The 25662-nt window shown below is 45.1% G+C and overlaps 1 protein-coding gene across 3 annotated transcripts in view; it reads left to right on the top strand.

The window, feature by feature from the left end:
- The first annotated feature begins 8695 nt into the window (after positions 1–8695).
- The window catches only part of PIK3R5 (phosphoinositide-3-kinase regulatory subunit 5), a 67656-nt gene continuing 50689 nt past the window's right edge, over positions 8696–25662 (top strand). For 2 of the 3 annotated variants that reach the window (XM_033091351.1, XM_033091354.1), the window contains exon 1: positions 8984–9121. The gene's annotated coding sequence lies outside the window, so the exon portion shown is untranslated. Of the gene's footprint in view, positions 8847–8983; positions 9122–25662 lie in introns of those variants that run through there. The other variant, XM_033091352.1, reaches the window with a different exon arrangement.

Raw genomic sequence — 25662 nt, forward strand, 5'->3', positions numbered from 1 at the left:
CATTTAGGGTGATTATTGATATGTGAGGATTTCCTGTCATTCTATCTTTAGGTTTCTGGTAAGACTGTGTCTCCATTGTTTCTTTGCCTTTTTGTTGTTGTCTATTATTTCTGTGTGGTGGTATTCTATGATGTTTCCCTCTATTTCTTCTTTTATTATAGTATATATTTCAGTTCTGGATTTTTTTTGTAGTGGTTACCCTTAAGTTTATGTAAAAGAAAGTTTGATATTTAGATATTTGATATTTGATATTTATTTAGAGTATTCCATTTTCTTCAGCACGCTTACTTTCTCCATTCCCATATTCTGGTTCAGACCTTTACTCTCCCCCTTTTTATGTTTTGGTTGCCACAAATTGTCCCTGTTGATGGTGGTCAAATAGCCTCCTTTAGTATTTCTTGTAGTGTGGGTTGTGTATTAGAAAATTCCCTCAGCTTCTGTATGTCTGGAAAGGTCTTTATTCCTCCTTCATATCTAAAGGATATCTTTGCTGGATATATTATTCTTGGCTCATAATTTCTCTCTTTCAATAGTTTGAATATGCGGTTCCACTCCCTCCTGGCTTGTAGAGTTTCTGCTGAAAAATCTGACGATAATCTAATGGGCTTTCCTTTGTAGGTTACCATCTTCTTTTCCCTGGCTGCTTGAGGATTCTTTCTTTGTTGTTGATTTTTGATAGCTTTAATACAATGTGCCTTGGAGAAGGCCTGTTGGGATTGAGGTAATTAGGTGTTATATTTGCTTCTTGGATTCGAGGATCCAGTTCTTTCTACAAGTTTGGGAAGTTCTCATCGACTATTTGTTTGAATATACTCTCTGTTCCCTTCTCTCTTTCTTCTTCTGGTATGTCCATTATTCTTATATTGCTCTTTCTGATGGAGTCAGAATGTTATTGTAGAGTTCTTTCATTTCTTTTAAGTCTCAAGTCTCTTTCTTCTTCCATCCATGTCATTTCCAGGTTTCTATCTTTGATGTCACTGATTCTTTCTTCCATCTGGTCAACTCTACTACCTAAGCTGGCTATTTCATTCTTAATTTCTTCTATTGAGTTCTTAATCTCCAGAAATTCTATTTGGTTCTTTTTTTAAATATCAATCTCTTTGGTAAAATGTTCATGTTTTTCTTTGATTGTGTTTCTGAGTTCATTAAACTGCCTTTCCGTGTTTTCTTGCATCTCATTAAGTTTTTTCAGAACTGCAATCTTGAATTCTCTGTCATTTAAGTCACATATTTCCATATCCTTAAGGTCATTTTCTGGAGACTCTTCACTTTCTTTCTGAGCTGTCTTGTTGCCTTGGTTATTCATGGCAGTTAATGATTTATTATTTCTCTTCCTAGACATCTACAGGAGTGGGTTCTGCAACAGGTTGATAGGAAGAGGTCTTTCTTTTGTTTTCCAGTACTTGTTGGTAGAATGTTTTATTTTCTCTCTGACTGCAGCCTTTTTTCTCTCTCACACTGTAGTGCTATGTTTTCTCTGCACTATTCCAGCTTCTCACACAATGGGGGGATTCCCTGGGAGATGGGCTTCTCCTTTGTTAACAGTTCACCTGGGTCACAGGGCACAGTGTCCGTGTGGGAATGCAGAGAGCTTTTGAAGTTCCAAAGCTCTTCCTGCACCAGATTCAGAGCCCATGTGTTTCAGCAGTTCTATTTACTCCTGCAGATAGGTGGGGACAGGGGCAGGGTGAGTTGTGAGAGGTGGCCCAGAGCAATGGCAGCAACCACCACCATAGCCAGTCCTGCTTCCACAACTCCTTCCCTTTGCCGGAACTAGTTGGGCTGCGAATCTGTGTCTCCGGACCACAGTTCTCAGAACTACAAACATTCTGTTCTTTTGACCTGACACTGCTATTGTTCTGCTTCTAGCACTAAGCAGGTGGGGATGGGGCGAGCTCTGGGAGGATAAGGAGGGGACGGCTAGTCTCAGTGCCTAAGGCTTCCTTCTCTGCAACCGTGAGGCCTTAAACCACCGTTTCCAGCCTTCTTCCCTTAGTCTTTGCTCCGAGGTCTCTGCCGTGAGCGTTGAGTTCAACCATGTTATATGCTGTTCCCTCAACCCTGTGTTACCATAAACGGAGCCCTAGCAGTCCGAGTTCTTCCCTCTTCCGCAGCTGCAGTAGTTCCAGGATGCAGCGAGCTCGGAGCACTGAGCTAGGTCTGCGTCCTGCACCCACGCAGTTCCATCTCCACACTTCTCCCTTCCCTCCTCCCCTGCTCGCACAATTTGCCGACCTTTATGTGAATTCAGTAGTGGGACCCTTCGTCTTGCCTGTCTGCTGTGCAGGGAGTCCTTTGTGGTGTTATAGTTGTTCCATTTGTTGTGAATTCCAAGGATATTTACAGAGGCTCACCTCACGCCTCCATTTTGATGACCTGTGTATCCATTCTTTTTCATATGGATATCTAATGATCTTAGCATCGTTTTTGAAAAAACAATTCTTTCCCCCTTTTAATTGTCTTGGTGCCCTTACTGAAAAAATCATTTCATTGTAAATGTGAGGGTTTATTTCTGGACTCTCAATTTTACTCCTCTGACTGTAGTATGTCTATCTGTAGCTTTGTGGTAAGTTTTGAAATCACGGAGTTTGAGTTCTCCAATTTTGTTCTTCTTTTGCAAGATGTTTTGGCTATTCTGGGTCTCTTGAATGTCCTAGTCCTAGGTGTTTTGTTGCTGAGGTGAGTGAGCTCTATTTTCTGTTTGGTCATTACTGGTGTACAGAAAACTACTGAGTTTTATATATTTATTTTTGAGTCTAGCTACTTAACTGAACTGTCTCATAAGTTCTAAACATTCCTCAATACATTAGTTAGGATTTCTCAGATACACAAATATCTTTTGCAAATAATAATAAACTTGATTCTTCCTTCTCAAATTTATCTCATATTTCTTTTTCTTTTTTTCTTGTGTTTCCTTAAATTTCAGAATATTGTTGACACTACTCATTCACAGCATGACATCCTTGTTTTGATCCTTGTTTTCATATCAATGCCTTTGTTATTAAGGACTATATTTGCTCTCTATTCCAGGTTATCACTTGGTATCATATTGTCTGTTGGATTGAGATATATACATTTATCATCTTGACAAAGTCTTTTTATTCCTTGTTCCTAAGAGTTTTCATCAGGGTGCATCTTATTAGGATAATTATGCAGTTTTTCTCATGTGTGCTATTCATATGATGAATGACATTAATAAACTTTAACATTGACCCTCCTTGCATAAACTGTCTCCTGAGCCATGGGAACAAATTAGCTCACGTTAGCAGAAATAACTTATATCTCACTGGTGCAGCTCCCACCTGAACAATATAGAACAGAGGTCACAAACTGAAAGTCAGTGGGTCGTATCTGGTTTGACCTGCAAGGAGTTTTAAAATACTGCTTTGAATTAGTTTTTAGCAATTAAAAACGAGGAGATTTCAGATGAAAAATTCCAGTTTTTGGTTTTCTTTAAAAATTATAAAATCTGACCACACCAGTCCTGCATTTCCACAGTGGGCTGGAGCCAGGCCCCCAGGGGAGCCCCCTTTGGAGGTCTCATTCACATCCTTTCCAAACCCTATTGTCTCCATACCCTATTGTTCCCTGACATCAAGGTCAAGGTCAGTTGCCAGTTTTTGTAATTGTGCAATGGTTTTTCTTATATTGGAATTAGGTGAAAATGAAATATTTCTTGTAATCATGTCTCTAGCAAATGTGGAAAAATAGAAGAGGCCAGAAGGGATATATGCTTCAAGAGAAATGGTATATTTATTGGTGGAAGTGAAGAATCTTCCTATATGTTTAATACACAAAGTCTACCTGTTGAAAGAATACAACATAGAATGCTTCCTGAAATCAGAAGAATATGGAAAAGTGGGGGGAAAGAAAACCTTATTGAAATGGGAGGAAAAGGACAACAGGGGTTGTTTCAGGAGGCACAGAGTATAAACAATGCTGCCAAAATGTCGTAATATAGTAAGTGAATACCATCTCATCAATTCTGGCCAGGAGTTTGACAGGCTTGGTTCTTAGAGACAGCTGAGTTTCTGACCCTGGCTCCAGTCCTCCAGCTTCCTTCAAAGCTTCCTTCATTGTGTGCTCACCTTGCCCATCCCCGCAACCTGGTGGTTCTGCTGCTGTGTCCCAGGTCTCCAAGACTCTAATGAAAATAGCTCCTTTTGCTGCTGCCTGAGCTCTTTCCTCCATAAGGTTTGGGAGCCAACCTGGGAGGCTGACCTGGGACAGTGGCCACACCCGTACCAGTAGCAACCCCAAAGGACTGGCTTGGGAGGGGTAAGGGAAGTAAAGGTTGGCTCCCCTCCAACAGCAACTCCCAAAACACAACCTAAATTTTTAATGGTGACTGAACAGTCAGAATCTAAGCCTCCTATGTCGACCTTCTGGAGCTTCCACTGGAGACCACTCCTCATCTTGCAACCCAGGGCCCACCCATAAACCCCTCCTTGCAGGCCCCTGACTTCCAACCATCAGTGCTTGTGGGCAACTAGTCCAACTGAGCAATTGAATAAGTCTGAATCCCTTTAGGCTCATCCAGGATGTCAGCATTCCTTGAATAAACCCTATTTTGTCATAGCTTATTACTATTTAAATTAAAAGCTGTATACTATTTGCACTTATTTTATTTCAGATTTTTATATTTGTATCATAGAGAAGAGTGGTCTGTAGTTTTCTTTTTAAGTTTTAGAAACACAGAAAATGAAATGGGAAGTTCTTCAAAAGTTAGTAAGATTTGCAACACTTACATCGTGATTTTTTAAGTTTATATTTTGAAATAATTTTGGAGTGACAAAAAAAGTTGCATAGGGTTCTCATAAAGTGTTCACTCAGTTTCCCCAAATATTAGCATTGTACCTAAAACATAGTATGATTGTTGAAATCAGGAAATAATATTGATACAATACTATTAATGAATCTATAGACTAACTTTTGCCACTTGTCCCACTAATGTCCTTCTTCTGGTCCAGGATCCAATTCAGAATCCCTCATCACATTTAATTGCTGAGTGACAATCTGTGACAGCCCTTCAATCTTTCTTTGGGTTTCCTGACTTCTACACTGTTGAAGGTTTTATAGAATGTTCCTCAATTTGGGTTAGTCTAATGTTTCCTCATGATTAGACTGAGGTAAGGCATGTTTGACAAGAATACTACAGAAATGATGTTGTGCTGTCCTTGGTGCATCAAATCAAGAGGTAAATAATGTTGCTATGTCTCTTTAGGATACTGTTAACCCTTTTCACTTTTAAGTGAACATCTCAATCACTTTTTCATATGTACACACTGTGTGACCACCACCCAGATACAGATAGAAAATACACATATTATCCTAGAAAGTTCACACATGTCCCTTTTCCAGTGAAATGGCTCCCCTCCCCCCAAGATAACCACCATTCTGATGCTGATCATTATAGATTAGTTTGCTGGTTCCTGAACTTCATATAAATGAAATCATACAGTACATTTTCTTTTGGGTCTGGATCCTTTTGCTCAACATAATGTTTTTGAAATTCGTCCACATTGACCTATGTGTCAGTAATTTCTTCCTTTTTTATTGCTGAGTAGCATTCCATTATATGAATATACCACAACTGATTTTTATCCATCCTACTATTAATAGATATGTGGGTTGTTCCAGTGTTGGGCTATTATGAATAAAGCTAATACAGTCATTCACAGATACGTTTCTGTGTGGACATGTAAATTCATTTATCTTGGGTATCTATCTAAGAGTGGAATTGTTGAGTCACAGCGAGATGTATCGTCAATTTTATTAGATGCTACCAATCACTTTTCTAAAGTAGCTGTGAAAATTTATCCTGCTACAAGAATATATGTGGGGGCGGCCAGATGGCTCAGTTGGTTAGAGCACGAGCTCTGAACAACAGAGTTGCCGGTTTGATTCCCACATGGGCCAGTGAGCTGCGCCCTCCACAAGTAGATTGAAGACAATTAGATGCTGCTGAGCTGCCAGAGGGGCGGCTGGATAGCTCGGTTGGTTAGAGTGTGAGCTCTTAACAACAAGGTTGCCAGTTCAATTCCCGTATGGGATGGTGGAGTGCATCCCCTAAAACTAAGATTGAAAACAGCGACTGGACTTGGAGCTGGAGATGCGCCCTCCACAACTAGATTGAAGGGCAATGACTTGGAGCTGATGGGCCCTGGAGAAACACACTGTTCCCCAGTTAAAAAAAATTTTTTTTCAAAAAAAAAAAAAGATATATATATATGTATGGAAGTTCCAGTTGCTCCACATCCTTGCCAGCATTTGGTGTTGTCAGTCTCAATTGCAGCTATTCTAATTGCTGTAAAGTTTACCACTTGTGGTTTTAATTTCAATTTCCCCAATGACTAATGATGTTGAGCACCTTTTCATGCACTTATTGGCCATTTGTATGTCTTTTGTGACGTGTCTGTTCAAGTTTTTGCCCATTTTAAAATTAGATTGTTTGTCTTTTTTATTTTTGAGTTGTAGGAGTTCTTCACATATTCTGGATATGTTATGTGTATAATGAGGTTTCTAGTGTTGAAACTGGGTGGATAGTCAAGGTGTTAACTGAGATAGGGAAAACAAGAGGAGGTTGGGGAAAGATGAGAAATTCATTTCAGGATATGGAGTGATTAAGTTGCTTTTGGGCTATTCAGGTGGAGATGTGCAGTAAGCACTTGGAATTCTAGAGCTGGAGCTCAAGAAAGAAGTCTGGGCTATAGATTTGGAAGGGATCAGTATGACAGGGATGGATGAGAGAGCCCAGGGAGAAGAGAATCAGCCTCAAATAAAATCTCAACCCCAGCATTTAAGAAATGATGAAGAAAATGAAGCCAGAAAAAGAAAACAGAATATTGATCAGAAGTGGAGGAGGGGTAGCATCAAATATGGCAGTGAGGTAATGACGCTATTGGATTTGGCATTTGGAGTTTCCTGGTGATTTTTCTCAGAGCACTGAAGAGTAAATGTAAGATAAGGAAGTGAAGACAGGAGTAGACTCCCCTTTGAAAACATAAGGCCGTGAAAGGAAGGAGAGAGATAACAAATAGACATATATTTTTAAATAAAGTAACAACAGAGCTGTACAAAGTAGACAAAATCAGATGCACATGAGTGAGAGAGGAATCTTACCAGCTGCATTGAGGAGGTGGGGGTAGAACGTGGAAAGGGCTTGGTGGCTGAAGTTTGAAGCACTGGCCAACAGGTGTCAGGTGCTGATCACATCTCCTGGTTGGGGGTCTGACCTAGGGACATGGAGACACAGGTGAAGCTGAGTGAGGGTCTGGGATGACATGCAAGCTCAACATCTGGGTCACACCTGCTGGTGGAGAAGAGAATGCCCACCTCTGAGGGGATGTAGGAAGAGACCAAGTGGGCTTCATGGGATGCTCAGCTTTCTGGTAGTGAGCCCTAATGGACAACTCTGCTTCAGCTTTCCTCCATCTTCAGTTTTAGGAATCCGAAGGACATGGAAGAAATCAAGGATGCCATCACCTCTCCAGCATTTTCTTTAGCTTTCAAAGTGATCTCATAATCTAGTATGTCAATCTGGTACATAATGCGTCATTCTTGCTACTCAATTCCTCATTCCAGAGAGTTTCTACCCCTTCCTCCCTACTCTGGCCACCTTGGGGCTATCTCCTCCTTTCCTCCTTCTCCTTTATGTGGTGGAAAAGTAGGGGCTGGGAGACTAGAGTCCACCCTCATCAAATCCTATGATATTAGGCATGTCTTCTCATAGTCTCTCGTGGCTCTGGTTCCTTCTTTGTAAAATGGTGGTACTGTGGGCTTCAGTGGTGGATGAGAAGTACTAGATGGTTCTGAGCTCCTTACCATCTCTTACTATAGGCTGAAACTAGTCCTCTGTGTTCACCCGAGGGTACTTTCTGTTCTGTGCCTTTAAGGAAGTTGCTTTTTCTTGGTGTTAAGAGTCAGAAAAAGAAAAGTCATTCGTGTTCACATCTCTCAAAGCCTCAGGTAGGGCTGTGGCTTTTGACCAACAATAACGTACGACGCTGTGGCCAATTTTGAACACTTCTGACAGATATTGTGACAGAGCCCCATTCATAGTGGAAGTGGAAATTTCAGCCCTGCCCTTTGTTAACTCTGAAATAAAGTGCTATTCTTTCATTACAAGGGCTGCCTACACAGCCAACCTTCTTACCCCTACTTTGTAAATGAGGAAACTAAGGCACAGGGATGTGCAGTAACTTCCAGGATTCTGTGACCTAACTCTTGATGTAACAACGTCTGCTCCGTCATATGTGGGGAGAGAAGAGGAGGCAAGAAGAGGGCTTTGACTCTGGAGATGACTCCTCTCCCCCTTCAGGGCCTGAGAAATGGTTGAAGAGAGCCATTGGTGAAGGAAGCTGGGAAAGTCAGACCAGAGGCTGGAGCAGGAGTGCTGAAAGTCTGGACTGGCTGGTATTTCTAGGAAGGCTTCTGCAGAAGGGTGAGGGTCAAGGCATAGTCTGCACAGCAGGGGTGCAGACATTTTAAATGTTAAGAGCACCCAAAGAAAATAGAAGTAGGAGGAGGAAGTGGGGTGTAGGTCGCAATGAGAGAAGGAAGCAGCTCCTCGGAGGTTCCCCTTTCTCTTTCCCCGAAGCCCCCACCCCACGCCTCTTTCTGGCTCCGCCCACCTCTCCTGCGGGGCGAAACCTTCTCTTCCGTTCCCCTGGCGGAACCGCACCTTACTCCTGGGGCAAAGCTGCTGCTCGATGCTGGTATCCCTCCGACCATGGCCGCCCACCCGCCAGGGCTTGTTCCTTCCGAGGGCAGACGAACTCAGAGCTGGGGGCTGCTGCTCAGAAGCTCTGCGTGCTGCGGCCCGACTCTGCGGGAACTTGGGCTAGGTAGGCACTGCGCAGACACTGTCCGGCCACCAGATGGCGTGAGAGGCCCGCTGGGCGACCAGCCCCGCCCCAGACCCCGCCCCAGACCCCGCCCCAAAGCTAACCCCGCCCCTCGGCGTAGCCCCGCCCCGCCCCCAGCCCACCGTAGAAGCGGAGCCTGGGCAGATGCTGGGACCTGCCGCACGACTCCAGCCCTGGAGCGGTGGTCCCAACAGTACCCTGATTCGCAGGAAGTCGCCGCTGGAGAGGGGCTCGGCGCCCGCCGGGGACCGCAGGTGTGAGACCGGGCAGCCAGGGCGGGGGTGCGGGGGGCGCCGAGGGCATGCGTGGGGCTCTAGGCAGAGCGGGAGTTGGCTGGGGACCGTCGGGGAGCAGTGGGCTCTGAGAACCCACTGGACAGATCCTGCTGTCTTCCGGCTCCGTGGATAGGGGCCACTGCCCGGGTACAGGGTCCGCACACCCGCGTTCCCAATAATCCCGGAGACAGAAGGGACATCCCGGAGATCGAACACTGTTATCTAGGTGGCCACTGCTGGACTGCCTCTATGCAGTCCGAGTGTGGCCGAAGCTTCTGCCTCCTTCCCAGGCCGCCATGTGTCGCAGGGTCTAGGAGTCTGTTCCCTCCGCCTGGAAACTTTCTAGGTGAGCATTAGCCTCCGGGATCCTTTGCCATCAGGACCTGGGAGTCATAGAAGTGCCTGCCTTAGCCTGCCCCACCCCAGCTAGCGAGCGTGGGCCCCTAGACGGTGGCTGCTGTTCTAGTGAATTGCACGCTTGGCGCTGTCAGAGGATCCTCTTCACACCCTGGTAGTCCCTTGATTGACTCTGTGTGTGCATGTGTTTGCGCGTGCGCCTGAAGGCTGGCCCATCCCCGGCCTCGGGTAAATACCTAAGCAAGAAGTTCTGGTCAGTAGGAGGAAGGAGATTATTCAGAGGGAAAAAGGAAGGCGAGATGAAAGCAGCAGCAGGATGTGGTATCTAGTGAGTTAACAAGCCTCCGTGCAGAGGAGGAGTGGGTTTAGGCAAAATGGGGGTTAAAAGTAGGTCAGGTCTGCCCTCCAAGACCCCTACTGGATGGCCCTTTTTTTCCTCCCTCCCATGGGCTCTTGCCATCCTTGCTTTCTTTCCTCCCGGCCTGGGACCACCTGGTAAGGCACCAGTTCCCAGAGCTTGTTAAAACACACATTCTCCAGGCCCTACAGCAGTTTTCCAGAGGTGGGGTCTGGAATCGTATTATTCTAAAATTTGAATAAGCTCCTTGAACTCCATTGATGACAAGGGAGCCATTGCTTGTGGACTCTTGTGTGATGTGGAAAGGAGACCTGAGTTCCAGCCAGGCCCAGCTGTGTGACCTTGGGCATCTTACTGCCCCTCTCCCAGCCTGTTTCCCTGTCCATAATATGGGCTCTACTAGTGACCTTACGTGGCTGTGGGAAAATTAAGTGAGAAAACTGTGATGAGAGTGGCTGCACATGGGAGCTGCTCCCCGGGTGTTTGCAGAAGAAGAGAGTGGGCGTCAAGGGTTTACCTGCTTCCTCAGCGTGCCACCATGGTGTGGAACGGTCAAGCTCTCTCTTCCTGCTTCAGGATACTCTCACTTGCTTTTTGAAGCATAACTGCCTAGGACTGTGGGGGCAGGAAGGCTCGGGGTCTGTGTGTGCTGGGCCTCATTGGGGTTTTAAGAAATCCCTCCTCCTTATCTCTAGCTTATGTGGGGGGTGATTAATATCTTCTGTCCCCAAGCTGCAGTGGAAGCTGCCACTTCTGCCTGCCCATCCTCCTTCCCATGCACCCCTTTTGTTTCTTTCAAGACTACCCTGTTTCCCTGAAAATAAGACCCAGCCGGACCATCAGCTCTAATGCATCTTTTGGAGCAAAAATTAATATAAGACCCGGTCTTGTATTATATTATAGTAAAATAAGACTGGGTCTTATATTAATTTTTGCTCCAAAAGATGCATTAGAGCTGATGGTCCGGCTAGGTCTTCTTTTCGGGGAAACACGGTAATATGTGGAACTGGGCAAAAGCATGTTTGGGGTTATTGGAGGGGTGATGAGGTTCCGTAGTGAAGGCTGTGGGGGAGGCTGGCTGTTGGAGGCTGTCACAGTCCCAGGTTAATGACTGACCATGGGGCCTGCTGGCTGAGAAGTGGGAGAAGAGGAGAGCCAGTAGCCTTTTCTCCTGGGCAGCCTAGAGCTAGAGGCCCTCCTTTGGGTTCAGCTGAGCACTCAAGCTGTGTCAACTTGGCCTTGGTTCAAAGAGGCTCACCCCAAGGGGCTGAGCTGGTGGCTCTGTGGGACCCCTGTGAACCTGAAGACTTGTTTAATTAGTTCTACATGGGCTGAAAGCCTCCATTGACTTCTTGAAACAGGAAGCTACTGGAGGGGTAGGATAAAGTGATCAACAGGTCAAAGGAGAGGTGTTAAGTTTGATTTTTGAGCCTCTGGCATAGAATGGAGTAGGAGGGGTGAAGGAAAGACTATATCTTCTGCCCAAGGGGAAGATGAGACACTCTCACAGCAAACATATATTGCATATTTGGATTTCCATTGACTTGAAGATGTACATACTTCCGATTTTAACAACGCTGAAGTCAACGTGTGTCTTACCATCTGTGGCATCTTACCATTATAATAGCAGTATTTCTTAGTGGCACATAAAATAATGGTGCATCTTATAATTGATGGCATCTTAGATTCTGTTAAACACGATATATGTTTTACAAATTTCGGGGGACACTTTCGATGTACACAGGTATACACAGAATTATGTCATTCCCATACATAAATTTGTGTACATTAATTTTTCCAGTATATCTAATTTTAAAGGACATCTTTGTAAAATATGTTGCTGGCATTTATAAAGATAGCACATTGTGTCTGATTTAATAAGTTCTTGAAAATATCACATGGTTCTTCTACCTGCCATTCTCTTTTGCACGTTGGGTCTGCTCAAGACACATTTTCTGCCTTTTTCTTTCATCTTTTAGCCCTTTCCCCCCTTACTTCATGTTCTTTACTCTTCACAGCCACACTCTGAACTAGCCACAACTACTGCCCCCTTTTCATGCATGAGGAAACTGAGGGCCACGTCCACATGGCTAGAAAGTGGCAGAGCTGGGCTAACTCTGGCTGACATCTACTCTTGACCAGACATGATTAAGCCTGAGTGGCAGCCTGCATGTGTCCTTGGGTGTGAAGTGCATGTCCTGTTGGGCACATTTGGGACATGAATGTGACTGTCCACAGGTCTTTTCTGTCTGCTTCCAGACTCGCAGCTAGGTTCTGGATAGTTGGGGTTATCTGTTAAGTGACTTCTGGATAAGTCAGAGATAGCTATAGAGGGTGGGGGCAATGACTAGGAAGAAGGGGGTGACTTTGGTGGCACAAAGCAGACACTGAGTCCTTCTTAAGCCTATTGAGTCTACCAATTGGGGCACTAGGCTTTGGGCTTTAGAGTTCGGCCTTGGTGGGAAACTCCTGCCTCCAGCTTCCCCCTTTTCCCTACCCCCAATCCTAGTCCAGCCCCTCTCCTGCTGCCATGGTGATGTAAGACAACAAATCAGAGGAAGTCGCTTTTCAGCTGCAAATCCTGCAGAGCTGCCATTGCTCTCTAGAGACGGTTGATACGCCCTAGCATGACTAGCAAGGCCTCCTGCCACCCAACCTGCTTCATCTTCTGGGGCTCAGGCAAACCTCTGTGCCTTTGCACATGGTATTCCTTCTCCCCCCATTGCCCTTCACTTTCTCTATGTGCCTGGTGGACCTTGAATTCATCCGTGGATGCCCAGCTCAAACAGCCTCATTTGTGAAGTCTTCCCCACCCCACTCCCCACTCCACAGCACTGACCACTCGCTCCTCTGTCCTCACCATGCCTGTTACGTGCTCCTACCAGTGACTTCGTGGCTTGCTCACCAGAACCTCCTGGTGCTCAGTGTGGCTGTTAAGCTGTCACCATGAAACTCTCTGGGATCTCATAGGCAAGAAGCACATGCACATCAACAGTGAAAGCTGCCCAAACACAGGACGGTTTGGAGGGCAGGAGGGTGGGGTCAGGAAGGAGTGGTGTGCTTTTCATTTTTGTGTCTTCCAGCGTCTTCGTACTGCTGTTGTTGATCTAGACAAATGAGCCTGTGTGGTTTCCTTGTGGGGTGCAGGGCTAGGGTGTGAGGGCTGAAGGTGGCTTCCAGACTTTTGCCTCCCATGGAGTCCGGGAGCCTCATTTCTGCCCGAGTCCTCCACTCCTAGCCATGTGACCTTGAGTGAGTCCATGTATCTCTCTAGGTGTCAGTTTCCCCAGCTGTATGGCAGCATGGCACCAGATGCTTCTGCGGCCCGTTCCTAACCTCCAGCATTCCATGATTGGCTCAACACTTTAGCATGGAGCACCTCCTATATGCCAGGCATGTGCTGAACTCAGATCCTGAACAAGATATGTAATGCTTCTGCCCTCGTGGAAATTACAGTCTAGTGGGCAAGACACTAGACACATGTATCATTTAATTATAATCATGAGAATTATGGGGTCCTGTGAGACTATGTAAAGGGAGCTCGATGTAGTTTGGGAGTTCAGGAAAGTCTTCCCTAAAGAAGTCATATTTAAGTTGAGACTTGAGACACAAAATAAAGAAAATATAGCACTAATAATAGTAATACCTAAAATTTAGCAGACAGACACGTGTTAAGTGCTCTTTGGGTGCACTACCTCTGAGGTATTCCTTTCAACAATTCTGTGGGTTATGTAGACTTCTGTCCTGTGAGAATTAGATGAGATCACTGCTGGCAAGTACCTCGCCCAGTGTCTGAAATAGACCAGGGGCTCATCCCCTGCTCCTCTCCTGCATCTGCCCTGCCTCCCCCACACACCAAGGTCCAGCTTAACCATATTAAGGCCATACATACTATTACAGGGTGTCCCCCTTTGCCTTTCACTGCTCGTCACCGAAGAGCACATTTCAGTGCTGGTGCTATGGGCTACATGCAGAAGTCCTCTGCAGGTGTGCTTTCATTGCTGGCCTTCGACAACAGCAAAGGGAACCCCAATCCATAGAAAACCACCGAGTTGTTTGGTGGGCCTCCCTTCTGCCCTCTCTGGAGCTGCTCTTCTTACAGGGTTAAGAAACCTTGATTTTCTGTACCATCTACGAAGTCACCTGTTCAGCCCCCACATCCTTCTTCTTCATCCAATGTTGTTGCCCCAGAACCACGAAGTCTCTGCAGACGTATCTCTGGGTTTTGGGTTTGAGCATTTGTTCTTGAATGGCTTGGTGGTTTTGACTCTTGTCAGGCAAATCTTCACGCTGCTGCCTCCCCGCAGCCTGACTGAGGCGACCTGCCTCCTTGTTGTGTTTGCCGCGTTCCTTAGATCACATCTAAACCTACAGTTCTTCAAGGCGAGTTTCGAACTCTCTCTAGATAATGGGCCTCTGAAAAGTGATAGAAATGACAGATCCTCTCCGCCCCCTCCCCCAAAAAGCACATGTGTGTGCATGTGCGCACACAATTTCTCGGTCTCTCTTTTTCAAAGTTTTGCATAAAACTTCAGTGTCTTCTGAGACCTCTGCAGTCCACCGAAGAACCCAGGTTAATACCCCCTGCTGTAGAAAACAAGGTTTTGTCTGTACCAGTTTGTTTGGATGACTCCAAGCACAGCTCCACATGGGCATAAGCTGTTGTCACAGGCAAGCTGGGGGTGATGATGGGTAATGGAAACCTGAAAACTGCAGAGGAGGCACTGGTGACTCACTGGTGAGAACTCCAGGCAGCGTGCAAGGGGCTGAGCTCCCTAACCACTCATTGAGCCACCGTCATGCGTACGCTTTCTGGACTTCTCATCAAGTCTTGAGTTCAACCCCTTTCCAAGTTGATTAAAGAGCATTACTTTCACTAGTGGTGTCCTTACAAGAAGCCCTCTGTTCTGCTCCGCAACCCCCAGCGAGAAAACTAGATTTAAGGCCAGGAATGAGAGTCAGAGAAAATGAATGTTTGTGGCTATTCACATCAATAGAGACGATCTGGGAGGCAGAGAGGCAGCCACTGCTGTTTCTTTGCCACAGATATTCACAGCCTCCCAAGTTCCCAGGGTCTGGCACAGGCTTGGGGCTTTGTTTCTCTGATGTGGTCACAGCTCTTTGGAGCCACTGCCTTGAAGTCAGATGCTACATGTGAAGCAAGTTTGCTTCAAGTCCTTATTTCGAAGGATTTTTAAAAGCAGTGATGGAAGTTAAGTTTGTCAAATACTTCTTTAAGCATCTACGAAGGACTTCTTGTATTCTATCACCTTGAGATTGATTTATTTGATGCATTGTATCATCAATTTCCTTATGTTGAACCCTCCTTGCACTTCTGGAATGAACTCCCTTTGGTCAAAGTGTTTTAGTCTTTTAATACAGCTGGGTTTGATTTGCTATAATTCTCTGTAGGATTTTTACATCTATCCTCATAAGTAAGGCTGGCCTATGTTTTCCTTTCTGTCCTGCCATTGTTGTCACGTCTTGATGTGCTGGCTTTGCAAAGTGATTTCGGAGACATTTCATCTTCTCCTGCACCCTGGGCCAGTTTATACAGCAGGGGAACGATCTGTTCCTCGAAAGTTGGGAGAACGGCTCAGGTCCTCAGGTCCTCTGCTGCCAGATTCTTGGTTTCCCATGCTCCAAGCTTTCCTCTCTCCTTGTCTCTTCCTCAGTCGTCCCAGGTACACACCTGTCAGCTCAGTGCTCCAGAACCAGCACCTGAGAACCATCTTCTTCTTCTCTTGGTCCGTTTCCACACTGAGCTGTTTAGAGCCATCTGAAGTGCAATTCAGCTCCAGGAGCTGCATTTAGGGTCGATGCTGATGAACTACTTCGTCCCCAGAGAAGGTAACCAAGATGGTGATGCTATAATACAAAATGATCAAAGAAGTAGAGATGGTTTTGTCTGAGAAAAGGACAGAAGGGAGAAGTAATTTCTACCTTCGGATGTTTGAAGGGCGGCATCCTTTGGAAAAGGCGAAGACCTGCTCTGTGGAGGTCTTTCTCCAGGAAGAAAAAGGGAGTAATGAAGGGAAATTGTAAGGAAATAGACTTCAGCTTGCTACAAGGAATATCTTGGAGAAATACAGAGCAGCTCAACAATGGAATTGTGGTAGTTAAGTGGCCTTGTGGTAGTTAATTTCTGTCAAGGGAAATATTCAGGGAAAATACAAGTCAAATGGAGAAATGATAGCTGTAAGAATGAAGACTGAGATCATCCATTTCTAAGAGTCTCTAGTTCTCCAAATCGCAGTGGCGGTGTCTGACTGGTTGTATAAAAACTGGTTGTTCTGAGAACATAATTTGAATATAAGAAGTTCAGTGGCCTTGAATAAACAAATCCCAAAGCTGGGAAGTTCCCTCACAAATCCCATAGCCTGGCTTCACAGCCTGTTCCCCCAGAACACAAGCAGTTGGGTGGTGAGTAAATCATAGCCGTCTGTGGTGAGAGACCCTGGAGCCATCACCGGACATGGTGACCCTCGCCCACATGCTAAGCTGGAGCTGGGCTGTTCTTGAGGTTTCTTGTTCTTGGCCCTCCCGATACCTGATGAAATAAACTAATTGAGTGCCGCCTCAGAATCACCTTCCTATGTGGCTGACCTAGATAAGTTCTCAGGCCCAACCTACCCAACCTGCAGGTTGAGCTGGGAATTAATGGCCTCTTCTTGTTCATGGGGTTTTCAAGCTAACATTTCATAGGCCTTTGCATTTTGCTTTTACTTCTGTACTGACATCTTGGGAGTTTCATTTTGAGAAGACTAAACGTTCAGAGCTTGTTTGAGAAGACTAAAGGCTGAGAGCTTTCCTTGACCTATTATTGTGCTTAAGAGAACACAGGAGGCTGTGGTGTGATGTTCAGACAACAGTATGGAAATAGGAGTTGGGATCTCTTGTCATAGCTGTCTCCTGCTTACCTCCTCATCTCTCTGAGTCGGTTCCCTCCTGGATCAAATGGACTCTAATGTTCTAACATTCTGTGAGTTTTCTTTTTCTTTTTCTTTTTTCCCCCATTCATGCACAGGCAACCCTTCCTTTTATTCTTGGATTGTTTTTCTCTGACACCAAGGCGTCTCTTTTTTTTTTTTTAAATTCAGGTTTATTGGGGTGACAATAGTTAGTTTTTTCTGTGAGTTTTCAAAGTCTACTCTTCAAGAGTTGATTTATAGAAGCTGCTCTGATGAGCTGAGCAGAAAGGGGGCTTGCCCCTTCCCTCTTGGTGCCCACCTTATGGCAAGACTCCCAGTGAGTACAAATCCTTCTTTAGACCACAGTAGGGCCATTGCCTTCTTCTGCCCATGTTTCTCTATTGGATGGCTTCGTCTAAGGTCACTGGTGGCTTTGTAATGGCAAATTCCTTGTAATGGCCTCCTTCCAACCTGCATCTCTCTTGGAAGTTTCTGTACCATTTCATATCCAATGCTTTTGCCTGGAGCCTTTTTTCTTACCACTTACACCGCCTACTGTTTTTGCCATACCCAGTATGCTTGTCTCCTCATCCAAACTCTTGTCTCCAAGTCCATGCTGGTTATTTTCATTATTTCATTTACAACACACATCCCAAGCCCGACTCTTCATCCACAAAGCAGGCAGGCTTCCTCTGCAGACTTCCCCATTTTTTCTCTAGTGAAACCAGACTCCCAGTCTTGAAACTTTGGAGTCATCTCTGAGACTGCCCTTCATCTTTCTATTCTCCACTGTGCAGCCAGTTTTTCTTTTTAATTAAATTTATTGGCGGAATTGGTTAATACCATTATAAAGTTTCAGGTATACAATTCTAGAATACATCATCTGTACCTGGCATTGTGTGCTCCCCACCCAAAGTCTGGTCTCCTTCTGTCAGTTTTAATGGTGCTTCCTTTCCTCAGCGCTCTTGCTTCTCTCACTTCCCCATCATTTTCTCTGCCACCTAATACAGCTTTCATCACCGTGTGCCTGCTCATGGGCCTTCCAGGCCAGTCTCTTCTTGACTTTACCAGCAGATTCTTATGAAAACTGCTTCGTCACCATGTTCAGAAGCCTTTCATTGTTACCCCACCTCATAGGGAAAGGCAAAAGTCCTCGGTCTGTTGTTCAAGTTTCAAAGTCGAGTCCCACTCTTCGAGTCCCCTCCATGAATCCCCATCCCGTCCACCAGCCAGGCTGCCTGACTCAGTGCCAAGACCTAATGTGTGCACCTGCCTCTCCCATCCCCTTCCTGATGAGGAAAACTTCTCTACCAGTTTGTTCAGCACTGACTCCCCAGCACCTAGCAGAGCCAGTGTTGGGTGCTTAGTCAGTGTTTACTGAATAAAAGATTGCTTGGTTGAGCAGCCATCACAGAGGAGTTCTGGGCCTCAGCCTCGGATGGCTGCGCTACCCCCAATCTAAGATCTTTGTAGGGTTCATCATCCCCGCTCAGGGACTGCACCCTGCAGGCACCTCACTGGACTTCTGTGGGCATCTGAAGGGGCAAAACCATGTGTCTTTGCCCTCCAGTAAGGAACAAGGCAGCTGTCCATCTCTAGGCTGCTTCAGACCCCAGGAGCTCCTGGGAAACTGCAGACACGGAGCCCCTACTCCTTGGGAATCCTCTTCCCACCCTCCAGGTTAATCAGATTTAAGATGAGTTGTTCTCTAAGTCTGACAGAGGGGAGATCTGGGGAACTATCCTCAAACAGGCCACTCCCAGGCTGGTGACCTCTGCTTTACAGGAGACTGGGGAAGTATCTGTTTGCAACATGGTGTTTACAAGGCAGAGGGGCTTCCTGTCCCGCCTGCCCAGCAGGCTGTGGGGCAATCATGCGTTGTGTTTTCAGGGAGGAGTGGGACAAAGAAATACTTGGAAGATTTCCGGGGATTCTTCAGACATCCCAGGGTGTGCCTGGCCATGCTGACCCTGGAGGTCAAGGAAGATGTAGAACTCAAGTTTTTAAATTGGGAGAAAATAAAATATTACTAATAAGGATTCTTAATTTGCATATTTCCCTTTACAGCTTACAAACTGTTGTTCACAACGTGGCCTTCCTAGTCTAATGTGGAACTGTGTAGAGCAAAAAGACACTCTCTTCTATGGTTCCCAAGCAGGGTACATGGATCAGGGTCAGCAAGGACAGTGTGTTTTGTTTTGTTTGAAGGGAAGAGGAAAGAGAATTTTCTGGGATAGAGAAAGAGCAGTGGAAAGGACTCCCCAGGGGAGAGAACCCTAGCATTCTGATTCAGAGTTCATCCAAGATAGAGAGTGATGCCCTTGCCATGCCCACTTGAGAAATGAGCTGAGAAGGCTGAGACTGGCCTCCCTGTTTCCTCAAAGGGCTGTGGCAGCCCTGGGGCACCCACCCACCAGCCTGGAAACACTGCCATGGTACCCACAAGAACTCAAGCTTGTGTCCAGAGCCCCTTGATATCTCTGGCCCCTATACAAGCACCTAGAAAGAGCTTGGAAAGTGCCTCAGGCTCTCTTGGCCCTGGGAACAGGAATATTCCATATTCCCTCTCTAATGAGTGGATGATCTAAGAATGGGTGTTCCAAAGTTGGGGCTCACCCTTACCACCTGACTTCTAATGGCCTGAGGTTGTTTTCTTTGGTTAATTCTTTCTCTGGCCCATTAGAGAAAGGATGCAAAACAAGAACTGCCCAGCTGCAGGGCAGAGGTGCAGAGGACTCCTGTGACATTAACACGTTACCCTGTGGGTCATGGTGTGACAATATTGGTTTGGTAGGGAGGTTTCCTATAAAGTGCAAGGGAAGAAAACAGAATGGCCCAGCCCTTTTAAGAAACTGGTAGTAAAAAACCTCCTACATATGAGAGAGAGAGGTTGGCCTGAGAGGTGGGGGTGAGGAGGGTGAGGAGAGGTTGAGCAAGAGCTAGCCTTGTGTGGCATCAAGAAAACACATTTCTGAACTAGTGAGGCGAAGGAAGTGAAGGCCCAAGGTATCTGAGCTGTTTGGGGGTCGGGAAAGGAGGTTGTTCGAGAAGGTACCTGAGTCAACAAGAAAAACAATGATGGAGACTGTGAGAGTTGATAGCAGTGAGCCCTCAATACAGGGCCATAGAGTGGATGCGATGGATAAAGAAGGCGGTACCATTCCCCTTATTCTGCCATCACTGGCCCGAGGCAAGGTGCTGTTATGATCCACATTCTTCTCTGAGATGGATGTAGCTGGCTGAGAATACCCCTTCTTGGGCCATGGCTCAGCTCTGCTGGGTTCCCACCAGCGCTCCTATGTAGGGAATATCAAAGCTTGGGGCCACAGTTCAATTCCACCTTGGGACCAAAGCTCAGTTCCCTCAGAGTCCTGTTCCCGCTCATCTCCCAACCCATCCAACATTTTTAAAGATGAGGGATTAATTTTTATTGGCTGTGTTAGTCCTATGACCTGCTCAGTACATGGAGGTGGGAACATCATTATTATTTTTTTATAAAGACTTAATTTTTAGAGCAGTTTTAGGTTTACAACAAAATTGAGAGGAAGGTACAGAGATTTCCCATGTATCCCCTGTCCCCATGCAGACATAGCCTCTTCCATTATCCACATCACTCACCAGAATGACAGGTTTTTTTACCAAGGATGAACCTATATTGACACATCATAACCACCCAAAGTCCATAGTTTTCCTTAGGCTTCACTCTTGGTGTTGTATATTCCAAGGGTTTAGATAAATTTATAATGACGTGTATCCACCATTATAATATCATAGCGTATTTTCACTGCCCTAAAATTTCTCTGTGCTCTGCCTATTCACATCTCTCTCGCCCCTGCCCCTGGCAAGCATTGATCTTTTTTTTTTGTCTCCATAGTTTTGCTGTAGGAACATTATTTTCACTAAACTATTTGGTCTTGTTTAAGGAGGAGAAGTTTGGTGATGCCCCTACTTTACTTTCATGGTACCTTTTTATTGACCAGTAAGAGATTATCTCTAATTATTTTACCAAAACACCACTCTCTCAGCGTGAATTACTTCACTAGCTGGCCACCCCAGTTTGCTCCAAAGAATGTCTGACCTTTAAATAACTTAATCTCTGCTGCTGCTGCCCCAGAGTAGGATACACAGAGGTGGGTATGCCTTATAGAAAGCATATGTCGCTTCTCTAGAGGATGACTTCAGCTTTTATGAGATGTTCCCCTACAAGGGAATTTTGGGTAGACCATGTGGTCTCTATTTAAGGTCAAACCATAAAACATACTCCACAAATTTGGGGAAAATCCCACAAGCTGTATGTATCCAAATGACATAGTAACAGACAAACAAAAACATCATTTTGCTTCATAGATTAACTCAGTATTGACTGGAATATTAGAATAGTGGTTTGTCTGTTGTAGGAGAGAGACCCAAAATAGTAGTGGCTTAAACAAGATAGAGATTAATTTCTCTTTCATGTAACAGTCTGAGAATAAGCGATCCAGACTTTATGTGACATCTTCTATCGTGTTTCTTCTCCTTCCTCAATATGTAGCTTTCATCTCATGACTCATGATGGCTGCTCTAGCAATTACAATTTCATCTCTATTTCAGCTAGCAGAAGTGGAGAGAAGAAGAAGGCATGCCTCTTCCATTTAAACACATTTGGAAATTGCAGTCAGCAATGTTTACTCATATTCCATTGGGCAGAATTTAGCTGTAAGAGAATTGGGAAATATAATCTAAAGTTTCTAAAAATTATATTACTATATAAGAAGGGAGAATGGATAGGGAAGGACAATTATGAGTCTCATCCATATTTGAACTTTACGAGTTTGAAATCTTTCTGAATCTTCCCTGTCATATAAATGTTCTTCATTCCTTCTGTTGTGCAGTAAACGTGCCTTCTAAGTCCTATTGAAAAATCATTCATAAGAAAAAATGGCATGCTATCTACCCAAAGGTGGAATCAACCCAAATGTCCACTGGTGGATGAAGGGGTGGACAGAATGTGGTCTATACGTACAAGGGAATAATACTATTTAGCCTTAAAAAGAAAGGAAATTCTGATACATGCTACAATATGGAAGAAACTTGAAGGCATTATTATGCTAAGTGAAATAAGCCAGACATGAAAGGACAAATACTGTATGATTCCACGTATATTAGATACGGATGAGTCAAACTCATAGAGACAGAGATAGAGTGATGGTTACAATGGGCTGGGAGGAGGGGGATGGGGAATTAGTGTTTACTGGGTATAGAGTTTCAGTTTAGGAAGATGAAAAAATTCTGGAGATAATGGTGGTGATAATTGTACAACGATGTGAATGTACTTAAGGCCGTAGAACTGTACATTGAGGATGATTAAAATGGTAAATTTTATCTTACTTATATTTTGCCACAATTTTTTAAATGGCGTGCTCTAACAGTTCAAAAACAAGAGTTCTCTGGCATTTTAGGAGAGATATCCCTAAGATAAAGACCTCCAACACCCTTTGGGTGAGGTTATTAAGCCAGTGGTGAAATCATTTGTGTTGCCATTCAGCTCACATTTGTCTACACTTTCATGAGACTACAGCAGGACTTCCTGAAATTCAGGTATGCTCTTTTTGTGGCATTTTCTCATATTACCTATTTAGTTAGTGAATCCATTCTTGCCCCCGGTGGTCCCCAGATCCTTTGCTCAGTGTTCATGAACTGCTTAATTATGTGTAGAGAGTGTTTCCAGGGGGCTGATGGGCTCAGAGACGGTAGTTTCCAAGATTCTACTTTCTTTATGTTCTCCAAAATTGGGACAGCCTTTTCTAGTGCCTGTGTCCAGTTTTCTCTGTCTCACTCTCTGTCTCTCTTAGACATCTTTCATTTTCTCCATTTCTTCAAAGGTTATTCGTAGTAGTTCCCATTCACAACCTCAGGTTTCTTTATGACTCTGAGATGTATTTATCCTCATCTGCAGTCCTCAACTCATTTTCAGCAACGAACTCCCTATTTGACTTCAGAGCCCTCTGTATCGGACGGACCCTTCTCCCCCAAGATCCTCCCACCCCCTTGCTGGTATAGTCTACTAAGGCAGTTGAAAATTTGGCAGGGGTTCCACATGGCCCTTGAGTCAACCCTTAAGCACTTAGCTTGGAGTATAAGGCCATGTGCAATGTCACACTGTGCAGCTTCATCTCCCAGCATGTCATACTTTATCCTGCAGGGGGGTGGCTGAACACTTAGCCATTCCCTGAAGGAATCATGCTGGTTCACATCTCTTTCCTCCGTCCATTTTCCCACCTCCATGCCTGAATCTCAGGGCAGCTTCTCCTTCCTGAAGAGTTATCTCGGAGCTACCCTCTTGGGAAAGCTTTGCTAGTTGACCGTATCCCTCCTCCAAGTTCCTATTGCACCTGTCTGATGTTAACCTCCGCTGGGACACCTCACCCATTGGGTAGTGTCTGGTTTGAAGGTTATTTTGAATAGTGCTACCGTGAACTTTCTGGTACATGTCCTTTGAGTCCGTTCCGAGAAGTGGAATTGCTGTTTCGTGGGTCATGCCTGGCTTGTGCTTTGGTGGGTATTGCTAAACGGTTTGCCATGTGGAAAGTGGCTGTACCAGTTTACACTCCCACCTGCAGTCGTGAGGGTTCAAGGTGTTTCACATCCTCACAAACAATGTTTTCCTCTTTGTAATTTGAGCCCTTCTGGTGGGTATCTAGTGGTATGGCATCGTGGTTTGGATTTGCATTTACCTAATGACTAATGAAATCGAGCACCGTTTCATGTGTGTTGGCCATTTAGATACCCTCTTTTGTAAAGAGTGTGTTTAAGTCTTTTGCCCATTTCTATTAGTTGTCTGTCTACTTCATATTTGTCGCAGCTCCTAACACTTTGTCTGGTGACTTCACAGGTGTCCATCTTCCCCTCTGGCATTGAACTCCTCGAGATTTCTGGACCTCCCTAGTAAAGCCCATCAAATAATATACTTTTGACTAAATAAACCATCTTTGATCCATGCTTTCCAGTAAGGATAACCATCCTCTTTGAGGAAAAAGATGGAGGAAATAGCAGTGGAGCAGTTCTGCTCTCTCTCAGGCATCTGTGACTACTGCCCCACCTGTCCTGAGTGGTTAGCCTAATCTCTCCAAGTTTAGACCCTGAAAATAACTTTACGAGCCCCTTTTGATGTCTTCAGTGTTTTTCTCAAGACTTCCTTTCATTTCATGCTCACTCTGTGTCTTTGGTGTCCATTCTTTTTTGAGAACTTTGCTTCCATCTTTTGTGTATGCCCCAGGCAGTCACGCCAGCCCCTCTACCTTCTCGTGAGACTCTGTGACTGTGCCTTCAGAATTTAATTTTCAGAGTTTTCTTTCCCTCTCTGATTCCTGGACTCTTAGAAATCTGCTTTCTTGCAGTCTAAGATGTGTGTCTGACTATGCCTTGCATTTTCTCCCATTACTAGTCCAAACTTTGAGGTGCTGTGGTCATTTTCTCCCTATCTTCTCACTGCTGTTTTAAAAACCTTCCATTTTTCTTGGTCAGAATCAAAGACACAAGATTAAATAGTTTTCCTCATTGCTTCCTCAACCTTCCAAGATATGAGATGATCAGAGGAGCAAGGGTTTATCAGACAGCCTTGTTTTAACCTAATGAGACTTCCAACTCCTGTCCAGATGAAACGCTTCATCCTTAGGCCATGCTGTGTTGAGTTTTATGATTCACGTGAGAAAAGCAGCATCCATATCTCAATTAAATATGTATGTGTGTGATCCCATGTGCCTCTCTCTTGTTTTATCTTCCTTCAATGCTCTGTATCATTTACTCATTCTTTCATTCATCCAGCAAATGTGTGCCAGGCACTCTTCTAAGCCCTCATGGAGTTTACAATCTAACGTGGCTGGAGGAGAGAGACAATAAGCATGACCAATAATAAGTAATGTGTTTTATGTGTCAATTGATGGTAAGAGGAGTAGAAAAATAAAGCAGAATGTGTCAGAGGTGGAGTTTGCCCGAAGCCCTTGTTGAGAATATAACATAAAGACTGGAAAAAGGTCAGGGACTGAGCCAGGTTGACATCTGGGAAAAGAGCACTCCAGGCAGAGGGAATAGCCAGTGCGAAGGTCCCAAGGCAAGAGTGTGCCTGGTGTGTTGTTACGGCCATTCCGGTCCTCAGAATGTGGCAACTTCTCTGCTGGCATCAGCGGAGCTCAAGATCTGAGATGAAGGACAGTGTAGTAGTCATCTTTGGATCTACCACAGTGTCCAGTAAAGTATCTTGTGCTCATATGCCCTCAGTGAGAAAACTTTTTATTTGAGTCAATGAATTTAGGTTGGGCAACCTCTAAGAGTCCTTTCACTGTGGAGTCGCTGTGATTATCTTAGCTGCTGGGTGGATGGTACCCGTCTCTGAGTAGCTTCCTCTCTAGCTGTTCCATCTGTGCTCTTCTGAACACATGTTCAGTGGCTTCTGGCCATGTGGCCTGGTTTTTGTCAAGGTCTGGGGCCTACACCGGATACGTATGATCCAGATACTATTGCTGTGTAACAAACTACCCAAAAGGTACTGGTAGAAGACTAATGATTTTAGTATGCTCATGGCTTCTGTGGGCCAGGAATTAGAGCAGGGCACAATGGGGATGGCTTGTCTGTGTTCAGTGATGCTTGGATCCTCAGCTGGGGGGACTTGAACAGCTGGGGAACTGTAAGCAGAGTGCCTGCAGTGGCCTCTCCATGTGGCTTGGGCTTCCTCACATCATGACAACCTCCAGATGGATAATCAGAGTACTTACAGGACAGCTCAGAGCTCCAAGTACAAGTGTCCTAATAAATGAGGTAATAGCTTCATTGCCTTAATGACCGAGCTGGGAAAGCCACACAGTGTTACCTCCACGGTCATCTATTGGTTGAAACGGTTACAAGCCCACCCAGGTTTA

Source organism: Rhinolophus ferrumequinum, chromosome 21, assembly GCF_004115265.2.
Source record: "Rhinolophus ferrumequinum isolate MPI-CBG mRhiFer1 chromosome 21, mRhiFer1_v1.p, whole genome shotgun sequence".
In the NCBI taxonomy this organism is placed as follows: Eukaryota; Metazoa; Chordata; class Mammalia; order Chiroptera; family Rhinolophidae; genus Rhinolophus; species Rhinolophus ferrumequinum.